The 19,672-nt window shown below is 48.7% G+C and overlaps 1 protein-coding gene across 7 annotated transcripts in view; it reads right to left on the bottom strand.

The window, feature by feature from the left end:
* The window catches only part of LOC144122130 (branched-chain alpha-ketoacid dehydrogenase kinase-like), a 124,117-nt gene that overhangs the window by 12,311 nt on the left and 92,134 nt on the right, over nt 1–19,672 (bottom strand). Inside the window, exon 11 of one of the 7 annotated variants that reach the window (XR_013312813.1) lies at nt 13,091–13,194. The exons of the other annotated variants lie outside the window; for them this stretch is intronic. The gene's annotated coding sequence lies outside the window, so the exon portion shown is untranslated. The remainder of the gene's footprint in view (nt 1–13,090; nt 13,195–19,672) is intronic. 7 annotated transcript variants of the gene reach the window in all.

Genomic DNA, 19,672 nt, shown 5'->3' with positions numbered 1-19,672 from the left:
TTGAAGTCAAGCGTCTGATGGAATCCCATCATGAAAAATACAGATGGCGTCAGCCAAACGAAAGGAGATGGAAATGTGTTTCAGCTTCCTCCAGTGAGCCTTGTTTCCAATGACTCAGTGATTATGGGCTTGCCGCAGGCAGACGAATATGCCTGAAGTGAAGCGTCTGATGGAATCCCATCATGAAAAAAGCAGGTGGCGTCAACCAAACGAAAGGAGATGGAAATATGTTTCAGCTTCTTGCAGGGAGCCTTGTTTCCAATGGCTCAGTGGTTATGGGTTTGCCACAGGCAGACGAATATGTTTGAAGTCAAGCGTCTGATGGAATCCCATCACGAAAAAAGCAGATGGCATCAGCCAAAGGAAAGGAGACGGAAATGTGTTTCGGCTTCCTCCAGTGAGCCTTGTTTCCAATGATTCAGTGACTATGGGCTTGCCGCTGGCAGAAGAATATGCTTGAAGTCAAGCGTCTGATGGAATCCCATCAGAAAAAAGCAGGTGGCGTCAACCAAACAAAAGGAAATGGAAATATGTTTCGCCTTCCTCCAGTCAGCCTTGTTTCCAATGACTCACTGATTATGGGTTTTCCACAGGCAGACGAATATGCCTGAAGTGAAGCGTCTGATGGAATCCCATCATGAAAAAAGCAGGTGGCGTCAACCAAACGAAAGGAGATGGAAATATGTTTCAGCTTCTTGCAGGGAGCCTTGTTTCCAATGGCTCAGTGGTTATGGGTTTGCCACAGGCAGACGAATATGCTTGAAGTCAAGCGTCTGATGGAATCCCATCACGAAAAAAGCAGATGGCATCAGCCAAAGGAAAGGAGACGGAAATGTGTTTCGGCTTCCTCCAGTGAGCCTTGTTTCCAATGATTCAGTGACTATGGGCTTGCCGCTGGCAGAAGAATATGCTTGAAGTCAAGCGTCTGATGGAATCCCATCAGAAAAAAGCAGGTGGCGTCAACCAAACAAAAGGAAATGGAAATATGTTTCGCCTTCCTCCAGTCAGCCTTGTTTCCAATGACTCACTGATTATGGGTTTTCCACAGGCAGACGAATATGCTTGAAGTCAAGCGTCTGATGGAATACCATCATGAAAAAAGCAGGTGGCGTCAACCAAACGAAAGCAGATGGAAATATGTTCCGGCTTCCTCCAAAGAGCCTTGTTTCCAATGACTCAGTGATTATGGGTTTTCCGCACGCAGACGAATATGCTTGAAGTCAAGCGTCTGATGGAATCCCAGCATGAAAAAAGCAGATGGCGTCAACAAAACGAAAGGAAATGGAAATATGTTTCGGCTTCCTCCAGCCAGCCTTGTTTGCAATGACTCAGTGATTATGGGTTTACCGCAGGCAGACAAATATGCTTGAAGTCAAGCGTCTGATGGAATCCCATCATGAAAAAAGCAGGTGACGTCAACCGAACGAAAGGAGATGGAAATATGTTTCGGCTTCCTCCAGTCAGCCTTGTTTCCAATGACTCAATGAGTATGGGTTTGCCTTAGGAAGACGAATATGCTTGAAGTCAAGCGTCTGATGGAATCCCAGCATGAAAAAAGCAGATGGCGTCAACAAAATGAAAGGAGATGGAAATATGTTTCGGCTTCCTCCAGCCAGCCTTGTTTGCAATGACTCAGTGATTATGGGTTTACCGCAGGCAGACAAATATGCTTGAAGTCAAGCGTCTGATGGAATCCCATCATGAAAAAAGCAGCTGACGTCAACCAAACGAAAGGAGATGGAAATATGTTTCGGCATCCTCCAGGGAGCCTTGTTTCCAATGACTCAGTGGTTATGGGTTTTCCGCATGTAGACGAATATACTTGAAGTCAAGCGTCTGATGGAATCCCATCATGAAAAAAGCAGGTGGCGTCAACCAAACGAAAGGAGATGGAAATATGTTTCGGCTTCTTCCAGGGAGCCTTGTTTCCAATGACTCAGTGGTTATGGGTTTTCCGCAGGCAGACGAATATACCTGCAGTCAAGTGTCTGATGGAATCCCATCATGAAAAAAGTAGGTGGCGTCAACCAAACGGAAGGAGATTGAAGTATGTTTAGGCTTCCTCCAGGGAGCTTTGTTTCCAATGACTCAGTGGTTATGGGTTTTCCGCAGGGAGACGAATATGCTTGAACTCAAGCGCCTGACGTAATCCCTTCATGAAAAAAGCAGATGGTGTCAGCCAAACGAAAGGAGATGGAAATATGTTTCGGCTTCCTCCAGGGAGCCTTGTTTCCAATGACTCAGTGATTATGGTTTTTCCGCACGCAGACGAATATGCTTGAAGTCAAGCGTCTGATGGAATCCCATCATGAAAAAAGCAGATGGCGTCAACAAAACGAAAGGAGATGGAAATATGTTTCGGCTTCCTCCAGTCAGCCTTGTTTCCATTGACTCAGTGATTATGGGTTGGCCGCAGGCAGACGAATATGCTTGAAGTCAAGCGTCTGATGGAATCCCATCATGAAAAAAGCAGGTGGCGTCAACCAAACGAAAGGAGATGGAAATATGTTTCAGCTTCTTGCAGGGAGCCTTGTTTCCAATGGCTCAGTGGTTATGGGTTTGCCACAGGCAGACGAATATGCTTGAAGTCAAGCGTCTGATGGAATCCCATCACGAAAAAAGCAGATGGCATCAGCCAAAGGAAAGGAGACGGAAATGTGTTTCGGCTTCCTCCAGTGAGCCTTGTTTCCAATGATTCAGTGACTATGGGCTTGCCGCTGGCAGAAGAATATGCTTGAAGTCAAGCGTCTGATGGAATCCCATCAGAAAAAAGCAGGTGGCGTCAACCAAACAAAAGGAAATGGAAATATGTTTCGCCTTCCTCCAGTCAGCCTTGTTTCCAATGACTCACTGATTATGGGTTTTCCACAGGCAGACGAATATGCTTGAAGTCAAGCGTCTGATGGAATACCATCATGAAAAAAGCAGGTGGCGTCAACCAAACGAAAGCAGATGGAAATATGTTCCGGCTTCCTCCAAAGAGCCTTGTTTCCAATGACTCAGTGATTATGGGTTTTCCGCACGCAGACGAATATGCTTGAAGTCAAGCGTCTGATGGAATCCCAGCATGAAAAAAGCAGATGGCGTCAACAAAACGAAAGGAAATGGAAATATGTTTCGGCTTCCTCCAGCCAGCCTTGTTTGCAATGACTCAGTGATTATGGGTTTACCGCAGGCAGACAAATATGCTTGAAGTCAAGCGTCTGATGGAATCCCATCATGAAAAAAGCAGGTGACGTCAACCGAACGAAAGGAGATGGAAATATGTTTCGGCTTCCTCCAGTCAGCCTTGTTTCCAATGACTCAATGAGTATGGGTTTGCCTTAGGAAGACGAATATGCTTGAAGTCAAGCGTCTGATGGAATCCCAGCATGAAAAAAGCAGATGGCGTCAACAAAATGAAAGGAGATGGAAATATGTTTCGGCTTCCTCCAGCCAGCCTTGTTTGCAATGACTCAGTGATTATGGGTTTACCGCAGGCAGACAAATATGCTTGAAGTCAAGCGTCTGATGGAATCCCATCATGAAAAAAGCAGCTGACGTCAACCAAACGAAAGGAGATGGAAATATGTTTCGGCATCCTCCAGGGAGCCTTGTTTCCAATGACTCAGTGGTTATGGGTTTTCCGCATGTAGACGAATATACTTGAAGTCAAGCGTCTGATGGAATCCCATCATGAAAAAAGCAGGTGGCGTCAACCAAACGAAAGGAGATGGAAATATGTTTCGGCTTCTTCCAGGGAGCCTTGTTTCCAATGACTCAGTGGTTATGGGTTTTCCGCAGGCAGACGAATATACCTGCAGTCAAGTGTCTGATGGAATCCCATCATGAAAAAAGTAGGTGGCGTCAACCAAACGGAAGGAGATTGAAGTATGTTTAGGCTTCCTCCAGGGAGCTTTGTTTCCAATGACTCAGTGGTTATGGGTTTTCCGCAGGGAGACGAATATGCTTGAACTCAAGCGCCTGACGTAATCCCTTCATGAAAAAAGCAGATGGTGTCAGCCAAACGAAAGGAGATGGAAATATGTTTCGGCTTCCTCCAGGGAGCCTTGTTTCCAATGACTCAGTGATTATGGTTTTTCCGCACGCAGACGAATATGCTTGAAGTCAAGCGTCTGATGGAATCCCATCATGAAAAAAGCAGATGGCGTCAACAAAACGAAAGGAGATGGAAATATGTTTCGGCTTCCTCCAGTCAGCCTTGTTTCCATTGACTCAGTGATTATGGGTTGGCCGCAGGCAGACGAATATGCTTGAAGTCAAGCGTCTGATGGAATCCCATCATGAAAAAAGCAGGTGGCGTCAACCAAATGAAAGGAGATGGAAATATGTTTCGGCTTCTTCCAGGGAGCCTTGTTTCCAATGACTCAGTGGTTATGGGTTTTCCGCAGGCAGACGAATATACTTGCAGTCAAGCGTCGGATGGAATCCCATCATGAAAAAAGCAGGTGGCGTCAACCAAACGGAAAGAGATTGAAATATGTTTCGGCTTCCTCCAGTCAGCCTTGTTTCCAATGACTCAGTGAGTATGGGTTTGCCTTAGGAAGACGAATATGCTTGAAGTCAAGCGTCTGATGGAATCCCAGCATGAAAAAAGCAGATGGCGTCAACAAAATGAAAGGAGATGGAAATATGTTTCGGCTTCCTCCAGCCAGCCTTGTTTGCAATGACTCAGTGATTATGGGTTTACCGCAGGCAGACACATATGCTTGAAGTCAAGCGTCTGATGGAATCCCATCATGAAAAAAGCAGCTGACGTCAACCAAACGAAAGGAGATGGAAATATGTTTCGGCATCCTCCAGGGAGCCTTGTTTCCAATGACTCAGTGGTTATGGGTTTTCCGCATGTAGACGAATATACTTGAAGTCAAGCGTCTGATGGAATCCCATCATGAAAAAAGCAGGTGGCGTCAACCAAACGAAAGGAGATGGAAATATGTTTCGGCTTCTTCCAGGGAGCCTTGTTTCCAATGACTCAGTGGTTATGGGTTTTCCGCAGGCAGACGAATATACCTGCAGTCAAGTGTCTGATGGAATCCCATCATGAAAAAAGCAGGTGGCGTCAACCAAACGGAAGGAGATTGAAGTATGTTTAGGCTTCCTCCAGGGAGCTTTGTTTCCAATGACTCAGTGGTTATGGGTTTTCCGCAGGGAGACGAATATGCTTGAACTCAAGCGTCTGACGTAATCCCTTCATGAAAAAAGCAGATGGTGTCAGCCAAACGAAAGGAGATGGAAATATGTTTCGGCTTCCTCCAGGGAGCCTTGTTTCCAATGACTCAATGATTATGGTTTTTCCGCACGCAGACGAATATGCTTGAAGTCAAGCGTCTGATGGAATCCCATCATGAAAAAAGCAGATGGCGTCAACAAAACGAAAGGAGATGGAAATATGTTTCGGCTTCCTCCAGTCAGCCTTGTTTCCATTGACTCAGTGATTATGGGTTTGCCGCAGGCAGACGAATGTGCCTGAAGTCAAGCGTCTGATGGAATCCCATCATGAAAAAAGCAGGTGGCGTCAACCAAATGAAAGGAGATGGAAATATGTTTCGGCTTCTTCCAGGGAGCCTTGTTTCCAATGACTCAGTGATTATGGGTTTTCCGCACGCAGACGAATATACTTGAAGTCAAGCGTCTGATGGAATCCCATCATGAAAAAAGCAGATGGCGTCAGCCAAACCAAAGGAGATGGAAATATGTTTCGGCTTCCTCCAGGGAGCCTTGTTTCCAATGACTCAGTGGTTATGGGTTTTTCGCATGTAGACGAATATACTTGAAGTCAAGCGTCTGATGGATCCCATCATGAAAAAAGCAGGTGGCGTCAACCAAACGAAAGGAGATGGAAATATGTTTCGGCTTCTTCCAGGGAGCCTTGTTTCCAATGACTCAGTGGCTATGGGTTTTCCGCAGGCAGACGAATATACTTGAAGTCAAGCGTCTGATGGAATCCCATCATGAAAAAAGCAGGTGGCACCACCCAAACAAAAGGAGATGGAAATATGTTTCGGCTTCTTCCAGGGAGCCTTGTTTCCAATGACTCAGTGATTATGGGTTTTTCCGCACGCAGACGAATATACTTGAAGTCAAGCGCCTGATGGAATCCCATCGTGAAAAAAGCAGGTGGCACCAACCAAACAAAAGGAGATGGAAATATGTTTCGGCTTCCTCCAGGGAGCCTTGTTTCCAATGACTCAGTGATTATGGGTTTTTCCGCACGCAGACGAATATGCTTGAAGTCAAGCGTCTGATGTAATCCCGTCGCGAAAAAAGCACATGGCGTCAGCCAAACGAAAGGAGATGGAAATATGTTGCGGCTTCCTCCAGGGAGCCTTGTTTCCAACGACTCAGTGATTATGGGTTTGCCACAGGCGGGCGAATATGCTTGAAGTCAAGCGTCTGATGGAATCCCATCATGAAAAAAGCAGGTGGCGTCAACCGAACGAAAGGAGATGGAAATATGTTTCGGCTTCTTCCGGGGAGCCTTGTTTCCAATGGCTCAGTGGTTATGGGTTTTCCGCAGGCAGACAAATATGCTTGAAGCCAAGCGTCTCATGGAATCCCATCATGAAAAAAGCAGGTGGCACCAACCAAACAAAAGGAGATGGATATATCTTTCGGCTTCCTCCAGGGAGCCTTGTTTCCAATGACTCAGTGATTATGGGTTTTTCCGCACGCAGACGAATATACTTGAAGTCAAGCGTCTGATGGAATCCCATCTTGAAAAAAGCAGGTGGCGTCAACCAAACAAAAGGAAATGGAAATATGTTTCGGCTTCCTCCAGTCAGCCTTGTTTCCAATAACTCACTGATTATGGGTTTTCCACAGGCAGACGAATATGCTTGAAGTCAAGTGTCTGATGGAATAACATCATGAAAAAAGCAGGTGGCGTCAACCAAACGAAAGGAGATGGAAATATGTTTCGGCTTCCTCCAGGGAGCCTTGTTTCCAATGACTCAGTGATTATGGTTTTTCCGCACGCAGACGAATATACTTGAAGTCAAGCGTCTGATGGAATCTCATCATGAAAAAAGCAGGTGGCGTCAACCAAACAAGAGGAAATGGAAATATCTTTCGGCTTCCTCCAGTCAGCCTTGTTTCCAATGACTCAGTGGTTATGGGTTTTCCGCAGGCAGACGAATATGCTTGAAGTCAAGCGTCTGATGGAATCCCATCATGAAAAAAGGAGGTGGCGTCAACCAAACGAAAGGAGATGGAAATATGTTTCGGCTTCCTTCGGGGAGCCTTGTTTCGAATGACTCAGTGACTATGGGATTGCCGCAGGCAGAAGAATATGCTTGAAGTCAAGCGTCTGATGGAATCCCATCATGAAAAAAGTAGGTGGCGTCAACCAAACGAAATGAGATGGAAATATGTTTCGGCTTCCTCCAGGGAGCCTTGTTTCCAATGACTCAGTGATTATGGGTTTTCCGCACGCAGACGAATATACTTGAAGTCAAGTGTCTGATGGAATACCATCATGAAAAAAGCAGGTGGCGTCAACCAAATGAAAGCAGATGGAAATATGTTTCGGCTTCCTCCAAGGAGCCTTGTTTCCAATGGCTCAGTGATTATGGGTTTTCCGCACGCAGACGAATATGCTTGAAGTCAAGCGTCTGATGGAATCCCAGCATGAAAAAAGCAGATGGCGTCAACAAAACGAAAGGAGATGGAAATATGTTTCGGCTTCCTCCAGCCAGCCTTGTTTGCAATGACTCAGTGATTATGAGTTTACCGCATGTAGACGAATATACTTGAAGTCAAGCGTCTGATGGAATCCCATCATGAAAAAAGCAGGTGGCGTCAACCAAACGAAAGGAGATGGAAATATGTTTCGGCTTCTTCCAGGCAGCCTTGTTTCCAATGACTCAGTGGTTATGGGTTTTCTGCAGGCAGACGAATATACTTGCAGTCAAGCGTCTGATGGAATCCCATCATGAAAAAAGCAGGTGGCGTCAACCAAACGGAAGGAGATTGAAGTATGTTTAGGCTTCCTCCAGGGAGCTTTGTTTCCAATGACTCAGTGGTTATGGGTTTGCCGCAGGCAGACGAATATGCTTGAAGTCAAGCGTCTGACGTAATCCCTTCATGAAAAAAGCAGATGGTGTCAGCCAAACGAAAGGAGGTGGAAATGTGTTTCGGCTTCCTCCAGTGAGCCTTCTTTCCAATGACTCAGTGAATATGGGCTTGCCGCAGGCAGACGAATATGCTTGAGGTCAAGAGTCTGATGGAATCCCATCATAAAAAAGCAGGTGGCGTCAACCAAACGAAAGGAGATGGAAATATGTTTCGGCTTCCTCCAGGGAGCCTTGTTTCCAATGACTCAGTGGTTATGGGTTTACCGCAGGCAGACGAATATGCTTGAAGTCAAGCGTCTGATGTAATCCCATCGTCAAAAAAGCACATGGCGTCAGCCAAACGAAAGGAGATGGAAATGTGTTATGGCTTCCTCCAGTGAGCCTTCTTTCCAATGACTCAGTGATTATGGGCTTGCCGCAGGCAGACGAATATGCTTGAAGTCAAGCATCTGATGGAATCCCATCATGAAAAAAGCAGATGGCATCAACCAAACGAAAGGAGAAGGAAATATGTTTCGGCTTCCTCCGGGCAGCCTTGTTTCGAATGACTCAGTGATTATGGGATTGCTGCAGGCAGAAGAATATGCTTGAAGTCAAGCGTCTGATGTAATCCCATCGTCAAAAAAGCACATGGCGTCAGCCAAACGAAAGGAGATGGAAATGTGTTATGGCTTCCTCCAGTGAGCCTTCTTTCCAATGACTCAGTGATTATGGGCTTGCCGCAGGCAGACGAATATGCTTGAAGTCAAGCATCTGATGGAATCCCATCATGAAAAAAGCAGATGGCATCAACCAAACGAAAGGAGAAGGAAATATGTTTCGGCTTCCTCCGGGCAGCCTTGTTTCGAATGACTCAGTGATTATGGGATTGCTGCAGGCAGAAGAATATGCTTGAAGTCAAGCGTCTGGCGAATCCCATCATGAAAAAAGCAGATGGCGTCTACAAAACGAAAGGAGATGGAAATGTGTTTCGGCTTCCTCCAGTGAGCCTTCTTTCCAATGACTCAGTGAATATGGGCTTGCCGCAGGCAGACGAATATGCTTGAGGTCAAGAGTCTGATGGAATCCCATCATAAAAAAGCAGGTGGCGTCAACCAAACGAAAGGAGATGGAAATATGTTTCGGCTTCCTCCAGGGAGCCTTGTTTCCAATGACTCAGTGGTTATGGGTTTGCCACAGGCAGACGAATATGCTTGAAGCCAAACGTGTGACGGAACTCCATCATGAAAAAAGCAGATGGCGTCAACCAAACAAAAGGAGATGGAAATATGTTTCGGCTTCCTCCAGGGAGCCTTGTTTCCAATGACTCAGTGGTTATGGGTTTTCCGCAGGCAGACGAATATGCTTGAAGTCAAGCGTCTGATGGAATGCCATCATGAAAAAAGCAGATGGCGTCAGCCAAACGAAAGGAGATGGAAATGTGTTGTAATGTTGCGAAAGGGTTGTAATGTGGCGAAGAGGGAGGATGACGCGGGGCCGCTGGTGGGACCAGTGCCGGATGCAGGACAGGCTGACTGGGTGGAAACGCCACAGGCCGAGGCCGCGCAGCCACGGTGGCATACGTCAAGGGCGCCGCCACAGGAGTGGAGGGGCTGTAACGTGCTGCGGCTTCGGCATACGACAAAGGAGGGACGGAAGGCAGTTCAGGCAGGGTTAGAAGAGCCTCGGTGACTTCTTCTCGTATCCATCGCATTAAAAAGCAGCGCTAAAAAACACACACAGATGACGAGACGAGACACACGGAATCAGTGCCTTCCATGTGTCTCGTCTCGTCCTCTGTGAGTGTTTTTTAGCACTGGTTTTTAATGCAATGGATCACCACCACCTCACCCAATCCTCAGTTCTTGTTCTCGGGTGACGCACTGAAGCGAAGGCACAAGAGGAGAGGCAGCGTCAGGACTCGGGTGGACGAGAGAGAGCTGACGAGCAACTTCTTCGCGAACAAACTGCTTTATCTGGGGTAACAGTGGCAACTGGTCGGAGTCAGACGTCAAAGCCGCCAGAGGCTCCGGGTGCGAGAGTGGAGAGCGAGTGAGAAGACGGTGCTTGCGTAGTTCGTCGCAGCTCTGGCATTGGGGAAGAACGTCGACGGCGGTTGCTGGATTTTTGGCCAGAAGCATCTGAAACGCGTCGTCGCCGATGCCCTTCAGGATGTGATCGATCTTGGTACGCTCCGGCATCAAAGAATCCCCACTCCTTCACAGGTCCACCACATCCTCAATGCAGCTGGTGAAATCTTCACCAGGCAGCTGAGCCCGAGCACATAGGTGTTGCTCGGCGAGCAGGCCGGCCGAAGGCGTCGGCGAAATTCTGCTTGAAGACGGACCACGATGTGATGTCAGCCTCGTGGTTGCGGTACCACAGATTCGCAACGTCCATGAGATAGAAGATGACGTTGTTCAATTTGAGGGCATCGTCCCATTTGTTATGGGTGCTGACCCGCTCGTACGAGGCTATCCAATCCTCGACGCCATGGCCCCCGGTACCACAGAAGACAGCAGGATCGCGCTGGCGCAAAGCTCCAGCGCAGACGACGGTCGGCGGCAGTGTGGCAGGACTGGGGCTGGAATCTTTGGGCATGGTGATGACCGGAAGCGTACGACTTTGAAGCTGCAGGGCGTCAGCAAATCCGCACCTCCACCAAGTGAAAGGGGGTTTGTGCAAAAATAGGTCAGGAGAAAGAGTTCACGACGGGCGACACAAAACAGCGAGCATGCTTACAGTATCACTGCGCGACTATCAGGGCGAAGAAGGACAACCCAAAAATTTGATGTTTTTACCCCTTTAATGCAAGATTACGGGAGCATAAGAGGTCATCAGAAATTAATAAGGGTTCTAACTTGGCTGTGCACTGTAAGGGACGTGAAGGTTGCTACCCATTCCTTTTGGCAATGCTCATTTTGGCGGTTCATTCACTGCAGATTAAATGGGAAATTATTGAGGCTAGACATATCTTATGACTAAGTGATGAACATGTGAGTGTGCTTGCTGTCCATTGCGTCAACCCTTTCAGGCACAGTGATTTTATTTCATTCATTTCATTTTATTACCTTAAAGGGACACTGAGGAGAACCCTATCAAATTTTTTTTGTTAGCAAAATCTGATAGTTCGGCATTTCATGGCTTTGTTGCCGCTTGTCCGGGAGCGAAAGATGCATTTATTTCAAAGAAATTTGGATTCGAAGTTGAAAAAGTTTTTCCCGCCGCTCCGATTCAAACTCGAGAACTCTTATGACGACACGAACTTTTATGACGCCACAGGACGGAGTGACGTGAAACGTGACATAAACAGAGACTCTGTGATTTCTGGCGGCTAGTGGTGCGGTCTAGCAGCTGCCGAAATGAAAGCTACCGCCGCCGCACATTGAATGCATCTATCGGGGGTCGCTACCGTCGCTTCGTTTACGTTTGCACCAGCGTCTTGCCAGCGTTACGATGGATCCCGTTCCCGAACCTGATGACGTAGTTTCGCAAAGACTACTGCCTGCATTTCAGCGACCTCCGCCCCACAGAGCGTCCAATGCTTTTGAGGGAGCACGGTTAGGTTAGGCGCCGGCAGGTCGTTTCCCCCTTCCTCAGTGAGCAGCCGTTGCAAACTAAATATCATAACCCTAGTGCGGGGAGTCGCGAGGGGCCAGGACAAGGTTGGCGCCTTGCGCCCATCGGAGGCTGGCCGGGGCTTTGGAACCATCGGATTGTGATTCCTTGAACGGTGCGGTTGCACGGCACAGCAGGCAGCGTCGAGGTCTCCCACGGTTGCAAGGGCCACGTTATTTATTTTTTTTGCCACAAAAAAAAAAAAAACAGATGGGTGCTCAAGGGCGGTCGGGTTTAAAGTTGGCGGCTTGAAACTAAAGCCGGCGCATGACGCTTCAACGGCTTCCGCTAGATCCAACGGGTCCACTGGATCGGGCTCTCTCGACCACTTGCATGTACCTTCAGATATGTACTGTGCATGGATTAAATTAGACGAGCTCGAACAGAACAGCTCTGCCCAACTGCCGAAGCTGTTGAATTACGTCAAAACGTGCACCTCGCCGCGGAGCCGAATCAGTCTGGCCGGGCCGCCGGCGGCTGGCGCACTCGGCGCGAAATAGAGACATGCTCCAAGTCTCCCCGCCAGTGCGGTCAGAGTGCGCTGAAGCCGCCGAACGCGTCGGCGGTCAAGCGCAGTTGGAGCATAGAGGGTCTCGCTTTAACCGATGTGACTTCGCCGTGCAGCGCGCGCGCGCGCGCTCCTCGCCGCAGCATCAACGCGCCTTAACAGAGCCTGCGCTTAAACACTAACCAACGTATTCGGCGGCGGCATCTATGGGAGCCACTGAAACCCCCCGCCCACTCACTGAATAAAAAAAAAAGAACTCCTGTACCGAGGTTCGGAATCGAAGCAGGGCCTTCGGCGTTCGAGGCGCAGACGCTACCACTCCGTCACGACGGCTCAGGTTGCAGCCATCAATAAAGGCGCATCTAGTGAATGCACTCTTCTGATGCAGAAATCTCCGCGCTTTCGCTAGGTATATTCTGGCCTAACAGAGCTAGGCCATCAGCAATTTTTCTGAACTGCCTTGTACCTTGTCTCCCGTCCCTGATAAACGATTTCCGTTAAGTAGTTTGAAGTTGACTGGCACAGCCGGGAATGTTTCGCCGGGCGAGGGTGCGAATACACAAGTGCTGCCTTGTACGATCACCAACCATCGTGCCATCATAGCTTTTCATCGAGCCTTAACAGGCTCCGTCAAAGGTTAACTAGCACTTAAGCGGCACATGGAGTTCCTCTGCTGTTCGGCGCTTGTAAATAGAGGCGCGTCAAAAACATAAACCACAAAAACATAAAGCTCATAGACGCGAAGCGCCAGAAAAAATCGAAACTCTTCTGGCCGCCTGTGGCGCCGCCAAGCATCGTTTTTCTTTGCTTCTAACATTCAGGTTGTCTTTTGCCTACCTTCCTTGTGTGATAAAAGTGCACTTTTGGTTTTAAAACAAAACTTAGTTCAATACTGAACTGCTCAACCTACCTTTGTCAGCCTCAGAGATTCGCGAACCATGTAGGAAGGAAAATTCCTCCAAGGTGGCGTCTCTTGTCCTATGGCGTCACCACGCTTGTACTTGCGAGATTGGCCTGTGGCGGTGATACCTGTATTTTGGTTCTTGCTATTTTCTACCTTACAAGAGCTCTGTTTTCAGTAAGAGCAGCATTTTTGTGATCAGGAGCTGGTATTCTATCGATACAAGCCAACTTCAATTTCTCCTCAGTGTCCCTTTAAAGACTCACAAGGGGTTTTTAAGGTGATTTAATTAAATTGAGGTAATTTAAATAAAATCATTAAATTTAGAGGCCACCAGTCTTGAAAAGAGAGAGAAAGTGCTGCTGTTCTTGTAGTAGTTCCTACATTTAGCACTTTGTCAACTTACTCTAGAGGCCTTTCACCTAGCCGACATACGCAAGTAGGTAGGAAAGGGATATAGAAACTGCGTAGGCGTTGATGTTGCAATCTGCTGGCACCACTTCCTCTCTTGCATCATGTATGAGAAAGAAAACCATTTCTGTTTTTCTCTAATCACGTGCAAGGACACAGCAAATTTTCACGTTACTCATCCAAAATAGATGCTTTCGGCTAAACACATTTACAAGCAATAGAACATTTCAGAAACAATAATGATCCATAATGGAATCACTAGGACTTGAAATCCACGTTGTAGAATAAGCAGTGCAGTCATATTTGAGATGCCTGTGACTGCTTGTGTCATGTAAATGTTGCCTCTTTCGCAGTCTATATGTAAAAATAAATGTTTTTTTCCGAAGACGCATACATTCAGCGCTAGAACTTTTCATACGAAAACGAAGAAGTTTCAAGAACGGCCCATCAGAATTGTTGAGGTGTCAATTCATCCGATGATGAAGAAACAGCATTCCTTGCACGTAGATCAGCCACAAAGACAACCCAAAGACAAAGCATAAGGCAAAAGAATTTAACCTCTATGGAATATCGTCCACGCCTGCAAATTGAAAACTGCAGCACTGAGCAGCAGTACCCGGGTTCGAATCTGACCGTGGCAGCCACGTTTCGATGGAGGCGAAACGAGCCCGTGTGCCGTGCAATGTCAGTGCACATTAAAGATCCCCAGGTGGTAAAAATTATTGGCACCTCTTTCTTCCTTTCTTCTTTCAGTCCCTCCTTTATCCCTTCCTTACAGTGCGGTCTGCCAAGATGTGAGACAGATTAACAACTCTTTTTGGGCTAGTTGGTGCATACTTGAATTAGAGAATAACTAGCGCCAAACCATGCAAACCACAAGACAAGAACAAAGACGAAGCACTTGTGTGTCGTCTTCATTCTTGTCTGGTGGTTTGCATGGTTTGGCGCTAGTTATTCTCTAATTCAAGTGAGACAGATACTGCACCATTCCTCAAAAACCAATTTAGGACGTACCTACTCCATCACCAACTGGAGCGCGTTCAGGTGGGCAGTCGACGAGGCAATGGCAACTGGCACCGATTTCTTTTCAAGTATAGTCTGGAGCGCCCTTGCAGCCACCCAACGAGCAGAGGTAAGGGCGGAGCAGCCCACACCTGACAAGAAGCAGCTCAAACTGCATGAGAAGAGAGATCACGCAGAGCGACAGGCGCGACGGACTGACAGAGCCACCAACTGGACTGTCTACAACTGCCTGGACGTGGCAGCGCGCCGCCACACCAACAAGCTATGCCGCCGGCAGTGAGCTTCACTATGCCAAAGGATGGAGGAAGATGTCAGCATGCGGAGGCTGTTTGACACTCTGCTGAACATCACCGAACCACAGGCAAACCCTCAACCGCAGGTCGCCCTCGCTATCTCCAGTGGGCTTAGCTTTGAAGAGCTGCCAGAGCGGTTTGCCGACCGGTTCGCGCCGCCCAGTCCCGCAAACGCAGCTAACATAGTTGCTCCTGAGAGCCCCAGTCCCTCGCCCGTGAACTCGGAAGGTCCATGTGATGCGGTGTTCACCGCAGCGGAACTGAACAATGCGCTGCAGCGCTGCCGCCACCGCTCAGCGCCCGGTCCGGACGGGGTGACCTACCAGATGCTGCGAAACCTCGATGCGGAGCAACGACAGATGTTCCTGCAACAGATCAACCTGGTGTGGAAACGCGGGGAGCTAGCAGAGGATTGGTGCACTGCGGTAGTTTATCCCATCCGAAAGCCAGGGCGCTCACCTATGGAGCTGAGCGGATACCGGCCAGTGGCATTAACATCGGCAGCAGGTAAGCTCATGGAGCATATGCCGTTGCATCGTCTGAACAAGCGGGCTGCGGAGGCTGATTTGTTTTGGCAGATGGGTTTCCGTGGGATGCAGTGCACGGCTGATTCTATATCGGATGTTGTTAAAGCGCTGGAGCACGTCAGGGCGGCAGGCCAGGCTGCGCTGCTGCTGCTACTGGACGTCGCAGGCACTTTTGTCAACATTCACTGTGCACGAATTCTCACGGTGCTTGAGGGGGCCGGTTTGAGCAGGCGCCTTTTGCAATACGTTCGTGGCTTCCTGAGAGGGCGTACGATGCGCGTACGAGTCGGGGGTAAGTCTCCGAGCCTTGTCCGGTGGATTTGGTTGGGCATGCCGCAGGGCTCTGTCTTATCACAACTTCTGTTCAATGTGGCCATGTCAGTATTGCCGGCCTCCCTCTCCACAAGCAGCCGACACCATGTGTACATGCCCAAATATGCAGATCACATAGCACTGTGGTGCCGGGGACCACCGGGTGAGGTGCTCCGCGTGCAGCGGCGATGCCTTCAGGGAGCTCTGCCCACAATCGATGCCAGCTTGCGCGGCCTTGGTCTGTCGCTGAACGCAGACAAATCAATTGGTGGCCATGGCCTGCGTTTCGCGCTCGCACCTTGCGCCACTGTCACTGGACGGGACTCCGATTCTTTGGCGTAAATTGGTGAAGTACCTTGGCCTGGACATCGACTGGCGCCTTTTCCTTCTGCCCTGCGGCGACCAAGGCCTGTTTGCATATGAAGAGGATCACCACCGTTGTGCACAAGCTCGCCGCTAGAGGCCAGGGCGTCCCCCAGCAAGCCGCACTGCGGCTACAAAACGCCGCAGCTTTGGGGGCAGTGCTTTATGCGCTACCACTCGTCACGGTGTGCAAGAAGCTCGAGCTCCAGCACCGCACGTCCCTACGCGTGTGCCTCGGCCTGCCCAAAACCTCGCAGTGCGCCGCAACGTTGGCCGAGGCAGGAGCATGGCCACTTGAGCTCCAAGCAGCGCGCAGGGCACTGAATCACATCGACCGGCTTCATCGCACACCGGACGGCGGCTTACTGCTGCAGCTTATACGCTCGCAGCCGCGCTCCCTAATGGGCGCGGCACTGCTCGAGTAACTCAAGGCCCGCCCCCCTACGTCCCCTGCGCACCCTGGCCTGCTGCCTCGGAGGTACAGCGATAGATCATCAGCATCGTGGGAAAGTGGAGCACACCCCTCTGTGCTGTGCAGCAGCACAGAGGGGTGTGCTCAGTAGCCCGTGGCCAGTGGCTCAGTGGCCCGCGACAGCTGCTCCCTTGCAGCGGCGGCTACCATCCCCGCCATGCGACTGCACAGCCAGCAACACGTAACCATCCTGGGCTCCTCCACCACGGCGGAGTTGATGGGGATCCGGCTCGGGCTGGACCTGCTGCTCACCCTCGTCCCTCCGCCGCCCAGGAGTGCTCTGCTGTGCGTCTCCTGTGCCGCCCTCAGCCGCCTGCAATCCAACGGCAGCAGTACCCCACTAGTGCGGGAAATTCGCTCGCGTATCGAGCGCCTCGCGCAGAGAGGATGTGCCGTGCGTGCACAGTGGGCGCCCAGTCACTGCGGCATCACCGGCAACGAAGAAGCTGACGACCCCGTGACCGCTTCACACCAACTACCTGCCAGCGATCTGCCCCTTGCGCTAGAGGACGGGCGTGCGGCCATCCACGACCACCTCCGAAAGCAGCATCCCGACCCACGCATCGCAGGAGGTGAGCTCATCGACAGTATCACCGGCTGTCGTGCACTTACATGGTCACAACGTGTAATGATCCTCCACGTGCGCATTGGCTGCGTGTGGCCCGGGGAACGACGGGAGCGTCACGGAATCATGACGAGTGATGTGTGTGACGGATGCGGTGCAGTGGAAACACTGGAGCACCTGCTCCTTTGCTCTGCCGCCTTCGCTGATGCTCGTTGCGATATACTTGCGGCTTAAAGGGCACTGGGCATACTACCAGACTCCCTCAAGACACTATTGTAGCCGCAGGGCAGTGCGCGCACCCGTGAGCGAACCTTGGTGAGCTTGACATCCCGTCTGTTCTCTGCCAGGTAGTTACGCGCAGTGACCGAGCGCTTTGCGAGTGATACCTTGGTCGATTAACAACTGGACGCGCCAGTCCAGTTGTAGTCAACATAGTGCTGTGCGCGTGTGTTTTCATTGCTTCATCATGAACTAATCAAGCACGCAACCTGTACACATTTCATATTGTGTAAATAGTTTGTGCATATTACCTCTCCCCCTATCCTCTCTTGCTGTCCCCTTACCTCTTTCATTTCATTTCTTCATTCTGCCTGCTATCCTTTATTTCCGCTGCCCCAGCTCAGGAGCTTCAGTATCGATGGCAGATGCCAGGGCTAGCAAGAATCATATCCTTCCTTTTTATTATTATTTTAATAAACCACTACTACTACTACTACTACTACTACTACTACTACTACTACTACTACTATGCAGAACCAAGTGGTAGCGCAACTACGCCGAAGATTGAAAGCCATACCTCCGAAAAGTCGACCAATTCACCCAACAGTTCGTGTTGCACAACCAAAAAAAGTCATCGCGTAAAAATGCTTATGGTGGATGCAGCACGATACTGCTGAACAAGGCAGAAATAGGCACCCCCACTGAAAGGAGCACCTTCATTGTACAAATACTTCAAATGCTTCTGACTCAATCTTTGAGATAGCCGCATTAAAAATTTTTAGTTTGTGCAGTAAGCAGGTGCTGTAACCTCTAGGCTGGAAATCTGGATACCGGCAGCATGGTTGCCCAGCCTGTCACATGGCAAGTCTCAAAAGAATCAGCGGTAGTCTTCAACCAACTCAAGAATTCCGCTTACATACAATGAGAAGGTAACAACAGAGATTGAAGCTGTCGGTCATGTCATTCTCCTGTATTCTTGGTAAGAATTGAGCATCCTCTACTCCAGCAGAGACTAGCATAGTTTCAGAGCAGTTGGTATTTATTGAAATTTTCAAAGAAATCACAAAAACTAAGTATTTCAACATCATAAACCCCAATGATTCCATTTGGAATCATGCAAAGATGCAAAAAAACTTATAAAAGAACCAACGAAACTTTGATTTCCTGATGTTTTAGAATTGTCCTCCTCCTAAACATGCTAGTTTCTGGACAAATTTTTTTTCTATTGAACAGTTTTAATTTCGGCCGGAAAGGCAGCGAGTTGGGCACAGAAGTGTTTGGGGCAGTTTATGACTCATGTTATGCTGTACGCTTTTCGATGATTGTGTGGCTCATGGTGTTGCTTGGCTTGCTTGTATAATCCCTGTTCGCTTCAATAAACCTGAGTTGCAATTCAGCACTTGTCTTGTCCCCTTTCACGTCCCCGTCTTTCGCGCTGGTACATTCCCCTTGGCTCTATACCAACTTACCCACATTTCTATCCTTCTACACATTGCTAACATTATTAATGCAATAGGGATTTATGGAGGGCTAGTTGGTCCATGAAGTCAAGTCAAAAGGGTCTTGGACCAAACCGTTGCGTAGATGGGCCAGTGGTTCATTACACTGTCAAGCAACCCTAAATCCACCTCATGCAGTAAAAGCCCACTTGTGGCCCTTTTCCCATGCAGTTCACATCAGAAAAGCCGAGCACCAGGCTGGGGGAGAAATCTTGTAGCCATTAGAAAACCGGTGGGTACCTAGCAGCACTGGAGATCGAACCCAGCACCTCCCGAATGTAAGGCAGATCCTCTTAACATTATTAAAATTATTTTCCCTGATGAATACAGCTGGCACCGCCATTCAAAAGACCCATCCTACAATACGCTAGTTTCCTCAAACAGTGACTAACATCTGCAATTCATTCATAACAAATAACCTTGCAGTTATCTCAGATCCTCTTCACTACAGCTCTTCTGAGCTAAGTTAAAATTTTTGTATCAACTGTTACTCAACAGTTATAATATCAATGTGTCCAAATATGCCCAAAATAAGGAAAGGGTTCAGCTTAAGTTAGGGCCCACAATAGTTGTAACCGTGAGTGTTACAATCAATGATAGTTGTCACCATGGGTGTCCAGAAGGGGGCGGCAAAGGGGAGTGGCTGCCCCCCTGGAATTTCGGATGTTTTTCATGCACTAGCAGAAAACAACTACACAGCTTGATTAGCACACTTAGGTCTTGCATATCCGTATGAAACACCCTTCAGGACTGCAAGCCAACTTTGCACGTCACACACTATGATTTAGACACAGCTGCTGACGAAGCCATCATCATGTTTGGTCCACAGAAGAGTCATAATATAGTGGGAACCAATTATGCAATTGTATGTTAACAAAATTCTATTGGTGTCACATATACAGTCAAA

The sequence above is a fragment of the Amblyomma americanum genome, chromosome 2 (assembly GCF_052857255.1).
Source record: "Amblyomma americanum isolate KBUSLIRL-KWMA chromosome 2, ASM5285725v1, whole genome shotgun sequence".
Classification (NCBI taxonomy): domain Eukaryota; kingdom Metazoa; phylum Arthropoda; class Arachnida; order Ixodida; family Ixodidae; genus Amblyomma; species Amblyomma americanum.
The sequence above is the reverse complement of the archived record's forward strand: the minus strand, read 5'-3'. Positions and strand labels throughout refer to the sequence as shown.